Source organism: Triticum dicoccoides, chromosome 3B (assembly GCF_002162155.2).
Source record: "Triticum dicoccoides isolate Atlit2015 ecotype Zavitan chromosome 3B, WEW_v2.0, whole genome shotgun sequence".
NCBI lineage: Eukaryota > Viridiplantae > Streptophyta > Magnoliopsida > Poales > Poaceae > Triticum > Triticum dicoccoides.
The window spans coordinates 792,907,496-792,913,778 of record NC_041385.1 but is presented as its reverse complement, the minus strand read 5'-3'; positions in this window follow the sequence as shown (position 1 = coordinate 792,913,778).

Below are 6,283 nucleotides of genomic sequence, written 5' to 3'. Positions count from 1 at the left end.
GAGTGGAGAGCAAACCTCCCACTCGGGGGCTTAGCTGCAGCCCAGTGCTCGCCCAAGTTTCTAAAATCCTACCGAGTGGAGAGCAAACCTCCCACTCGGGGGCTTAGCTGCAGCCCAGTGCTCGCCTAAGTTTCTAAAATCCTACCGAGCGGAGAGCAAACCTCCCACTCGGAGGCTTAGCTGCAGCCCAGTGCTCGCCTAAGTTTCTAAAATCCTACCGAGTGGAGAGCAAACCTCCCACTCGGGGGCTTAGCTGCAGCCCAGTGCCCGCCTAAGTTTCTAAATCCGGTCGAGTGGAGAACAAGTTTCCCACTCGGAGGCTTGGTTGCAGCCCAGCACTCGCCCAAACATGACGAGCACAAGTCGATTGAAATTTGTGCTTCACTCCTACCTGCAAAAGAGCATTACAGATACTAGTATAAATTCCAACCCAAAGAAGATGGTTGCTCGAAAGAAGCAAATGTATTTCAACGACAAATCAAGTTCGGATAACGTCCTACAGACCCAGAAGTGCTAAGGCATCAAGCCTGTTAAAGATTATCGATTACAAAAATCACTCGGCATTCCGAGGCAAATTCAAATCAGCGAGCATAGAAGTTTTTTACCCCTCCTGCGGAGGGCTGGAAGGCGCAACAAACTCGTCCAGGTCGATCCCATGCGCGATCCGAGTGGCAGCAGCGATGAAGGTCTCCATGAAAGAACGGAAGTCATGCTTCCTAGTGTTGGCCACCTTGAGAGACACCAGCTTGTCTTCTCTCGCTTCCTTGTAGCGAACGCGGACTAAGGACAGAGCGATGTCAACACCGCACCTGGCAGAAGACTTCTTCCATTCTTGCACTCGACTTGGAACTTCGTTCAGTCGAGTCATCAGTGACTCAAGGTCGTTCTGAAACGTCTCTTATGGCAGAGCGATGTGTCGATGCGCGACGTTGCGGCCTTCAGTCTTGCAAGGTAATCGACCACAGCAGCAACATGAGCCTCAAGGCGGAGCACGTTCATAGCGGTTTCATCTTTCACCGGAGAGTTGATGGGATCCAAGCCAGTCTCCACTCGACTAGTCTCCTCTTCAAAGTTTTGGTAGAATTTTGTGGACACGATTCAAAGATAAGCAAATATCCCTACAGCAAGTCAGTAATTACCAATCGGATATAAGGGGTTACCTTCGAGCATGAGGAATAGCTTCTTGGCGAGTCCTCCCAGATAAACCTCCAAGTCATTCTTCTTTCCCGCCAGTTCGCCGGCTTTGTCGCTCAGGACCATATTGGCATTCTTCAGTCGAGTGACTTCCTGGTTGGCCACGTCGAGAGCAGCTTTCATATTAGTGGTTTCCTATTCAAGTTTGTTGACAGAAGCCAACTTCTCTTCCGCAAGTTTTGTCTTGTCCGAAGCCGCTTTCTGCGCCTCGGCGAGGTCAAGGTCCTTCTTGTTCAGAGCATCCTTCAGTTTTTCTGCAAAAATCACAATAAGATCAGACTCGGAGACAGGCAAGAAGCAAGGACAGTCGTCAAGATTCTCACCAAACATACCTTTTGCCTCCTCCTTCGACTTCGTGAAGTTCTCTTGGACAAGCTTCAGGTCAAGTTCAAGCTGGATATGCTTTATCTCCAACTCGGCATAACGAGAAACAAGGTCACAAGATTTCTGTGAAAGTTCAGTCGACAGACATCAAAGACAGATCACCCGAGTGACTAAAATAAAAATAGTAGTATTTCTAAGACTATAGCTGAATCTAAACATTCAACTGTAGTCTCGGGGACTACACCAAGTGGGTGCACTCAGCGTGCCCCCACTAGTTCTATCAGCTAGACTCAGAGTCGATCTGTCGACCGGAAGCAGCTAACTGCCAGCAGTTAGACACAAAAAAACAAACGAAAAATTATTCAAACCATAGCCGACTGCTAGCAGTCGACCATAGTCTCGGGGACTACACCCAGTGGGTGCACTCAGCGTGCCCCCACCGGTTCCATGATTCCACTCGACCAGCTCGAGTGAAACAAGTAAAGCGAGAAATCTCAAGACACAAAGACTACAGTCGACTGCCAGCAGTCCACCGTAGTCTCGGGGACTACACCCAGTGGGCGCACTCAGCGTGCCCCCACTAATCCCAACATTCCAATTGACACACCCACTGGGTGTATGATAAACATTATGATTTTCAGTCGACCAGCTACTAACCTGGACATTGCTCTGAAGAGCTGAACTCACGTCATAAGCTTCTTGGCTGGCGGTTCGGATCACTTTCACCTGCTCCATCATGATCCCTACTTGACGAATGGCTTCTTTGGCAGCGCTCGCTTGGTCCTCCGGGACATGGTACATGGAGAAGACAGAAAGTGGATCAACATTCGACGACGAAGGGCGGGCAACCGTCAACGGCTCCGCAAAGGACACGGTAGCCCGAGCAACATTGCTCCCCTCCGAAATCAGCGGTTCAGGTGCTGACACAACCTGAGCAGCCTTGCCAACAGTCGCCTTCCTGCTCCTCCTCTGCCTCAGTGGCGCTTCATCGTCATTGTCAGGGAGTTCGATGATAACGCTAGATGGAGCTGCAGAAGAAGTTCAAAGTCAAAAATAAAGATCCAATCGACCGACAGAAAAACTGCGCAGATCATACCAGGATGAGAAGTAGCAGCATCTTCCATTTCTTGATCCTCATGCCTGGCTGAAGTTTTTGGAAGTAGCAGCACTGCGATTTCAAAAATCAGTCGGTCAGCGATTGAGTCGACCAAGAATATATCCATGTTAAAAGAAAAAAACATGAGTTATGCTGTTACCCAGAAACAGTCGGAATCTCCATCCTCATCTTCGGTAGGGCCTTCGCCGGTTTCGTCGGGGCCGCTCGGTGTTGCTTCGACACCTTCTCAGTCGGCGCCGGTGAAGTCGTCCTAGGGCGTTTCGTCGATTGACCAGCGGACACGACTCCCTTGCCTATTCGATCGCGGGGTCGTGGGCGATCTTGGACCTTCTTTCAGATCGGGGAGGCACGACTTCCTCCTCCTCTTCCTCCTCCTCTTCCTCCTCATCGGAGCCTGCATCTTCGTCACCCTCATCACCATCCGATTCCCACTCCTCTTGACTTTCACCTCCACTTCCTTCCTCCTCCTCGGCCCGCGCCTACGCCCTATTGGGCATCGAATACAACTCAGTGGTCTCCTGAAAGACATCAAGCAAGACACAAGTCAATCGACTGGTCCGCGACGAAACAGAACGGACGGAACGAGAGTACAATCGGAGAAAACTGATCATACCTTGTCTGCCTCATAAGATTGGTCGAGTGGCGGGATCCTCCTGGCTCCATGAGGGTTGTCCTTGTTCCCTGTGATGGCGGTCATCCACCTCTCCAGTGTGGCATCGTCGACCTCCTCTGGGTGGACCCGAGTGGTGTCTTCAGTACCAGAATACAACCACATCGGGTGGCCCCGATACTGGAGTGGTTGGATGCGCCGCCGAAGGAAAACCTCCAGAAGGTCCATGCCAGTCACACCGTCACGAATCAACTGGACTACCCGCTCCATCAGCATTTTTACTTGAGCCTTCTCCTCCGGAACTACTTTCAGAGATGATGGCTTGTTCACTCGACTCATAGAGAAGGGATGGAGCCCAGTCGACTGCCCTGGCGTCGGCTAGTCTTGGCAGTAGAACCAGGTCGACTGCCACCCTCTAACTGACTCGGGAAGGGTCATAGCTGGGAAAGCGCTCTTACTCCTCATCTGGACCCCAAGACCCCCGCACATCTGGATTACCTGAGTTCTCTCGTCATTGGGGCTGGCTTTTTTCACCGTCTGAGAACGACAGGTGAATATGTGTTTGAAAAGGCCCCAATGCGGCCGACAACCCAAGAAGTTTTCACACAAAGATACAGAAGCGGCGAGATAGGCAATGGAATTGGGTGTAAAGTGGTGGAGTTGAGCCCCGAAGAAATTCAGAAACCCTCGAAAGAAAGGATGCGACGGCAGAGAGAACCCACGATCTACATGAGTCGCCAAGAGGACACACTCACCCTCCTGAGGCTGTGGCTGCCACTCCGTCCCCGGGAGCCTCACCGCCCCGTGCGCAATCAGGCCTTCGTTGGCCAGGTCGTCGAGATCCTTTTGGGTGATGGTCGAGCGGATCCAATCGCCCTGGATCCAACCTTGTGGCAAACAGGACCGCGACGAGGATCCCCCTCGACTGGTCGCTCTACCCTTCACCTTCCCCGTCGCCTTCTTCGCCTGCTCTAGAGCCGCCGTCTTCTCTTTCACCATTGTCGCCGATGAGGCTGGAACGGAGCAGCGGCGCTGGGCAGTTGGTGGGCGCAGCGGATGAATCTGGAGACGAGGGAGGGGAAAAATGAGGAGGCACTGTTCAAAAAACCTCCGCCAGGTTCCTTATATGGAGTCACTTCCGAGTGGCCGACAGGTAGGCCCAGGCGATCCTGTCAAATCCCGAAACAGTCGCGCAGATGATACGTGGCGAAAAAGGCGGCGCAGGAATCGAGGCGGCCCTGCCTTATCCCATGCGAGTATCACGGTCTTCTCCGTTTCGCGCAGTTCCCAAAATTCGGATCCCACTAAATCCGCTAACCACAGGGCAACTTGTCAGACGGAAGATCTCCTGCGATCCATCGCTCGGAAATCTCCAAGTTCATAAAGTTCACTCGACAGATATAAAGAATGGATCAAGGCGACTGAACGAAAGTTGACACCCTCACTTGAAAGTCATTGATCCAGAGCAAAACACCTTTACAGCACCAGAAAGCGGGTCGGAAAGATTGCCAACTACTTCCTCACTCAAACCTCGATCCATTCGGGGGCTAATGATGAAGTCATGTACCTAGGGTAGGGTCATGAACCTGTCCAAGGTACCCTCCCCAAGGACATCTTTTAGAAGAAGCCGTCTCCCAGTCGACCAAGAGGGACTCCACTCGACGGACTAGAAGACACTCGACGAACCTGAAGACACTCAACCATGAAGACTCACTCGACCACCAGGAGTTCAAGATCTACTCTGGATCCAAACGGTCTGTAATTAAGTAGTCTTTATGGTCATGTTGACACTTTATGTAAGGCGTTACCAGTAACGCCAGACCTTAATGTACTTTAACCCTCCGCTACGTGGGCTGGCTGGGGTCCTGGCGTCCTCTATATAAGACACCCCCTCCACTGGTAGAAGGGTTCGCACCCCTGTAACTCTCACACATATAATCCAGTCGACCTCCTTCGGGCCCTGAGACGTAGGGCTGTTACTTCTTCCGAGAAGGGCCTGAACTCGTAAAACACTTGTGTGCACAACTGCTCCATAGCTAGGATCTTGCCTCTCCATACCTACCCCCAATTCTACTGTCAGACTTAGAACCACGACATCCGGCAACGGTTTGGCCATCTCATTCTCTCTGGTTCGATCCCTTTTTCAAGCAGATCATTCTCAGCCTTGGACCACTTAGGCCGGGCTTTGAGGTAGCCACCTGACCCCGTGCGATGGTGAAGCTTCTTCTTCGCAGCATTTTGCTTGTTCGTCGCCGACATCTTCTTACTCTTTTCCGATGTCTTGTGGGCCACAAATGCGGGCCAGTGATCTTTGATCTTCTCATATTTGCCGATGAATTCTGGTGTCTTTTTTTCCCGACAAAATGGTTCAACTCTTTCCTCCACCTCCTCAATAGGGTTGCCATCTTCTTAAGAGCACAAGACTTGATTAATTGCTCTTTAACTGGCTTCTCCGGATCCTCCTCTGGCGGTAGGGTGAAATTTGCCTTCAGCCGAGTCCAAAGATCTTCTTTGTGCATATCATTGACATAAGACACCTCAGGGTCGTCCTTAGGCTTATACCATTGCTGGATGCTGATCGGGATCTTGTCCCGAACAAGAACCCCGCACTGAGCAGAAAATGCATTCTTTGTCCGGATGGGTTCAATCGATTCGCTGTCGGGCGCGATTTCTATGATCTCAAACCTTTCATCCGAGCTCAAGTTTTTCTTCGGGCCTTGTCTCCTTACCTAAGTTGTGCTCGATCCGGAGGGCTAGAAATTAAGAGGAAGAAAAACGAGAATAATTAATATGTGTACATATACCAAAACAATGAATGCATCAATTAACTAGTAAGCACGGGCTTAACTAATATATATATACCTGGCCGGACTCGGTTCGGTCACCGGAGCCATCATGAACATAGCCCTCTTCTTGTACCGGCATTAATGGGCCGGAGCCATCATGAACATAGCCCTCTTCTTCACCCAGTCCTTCCTCACCAACGACGTCGATGAAAAATGACGCAACAACATCAGTTCCTTCTGCGATCATCTCCC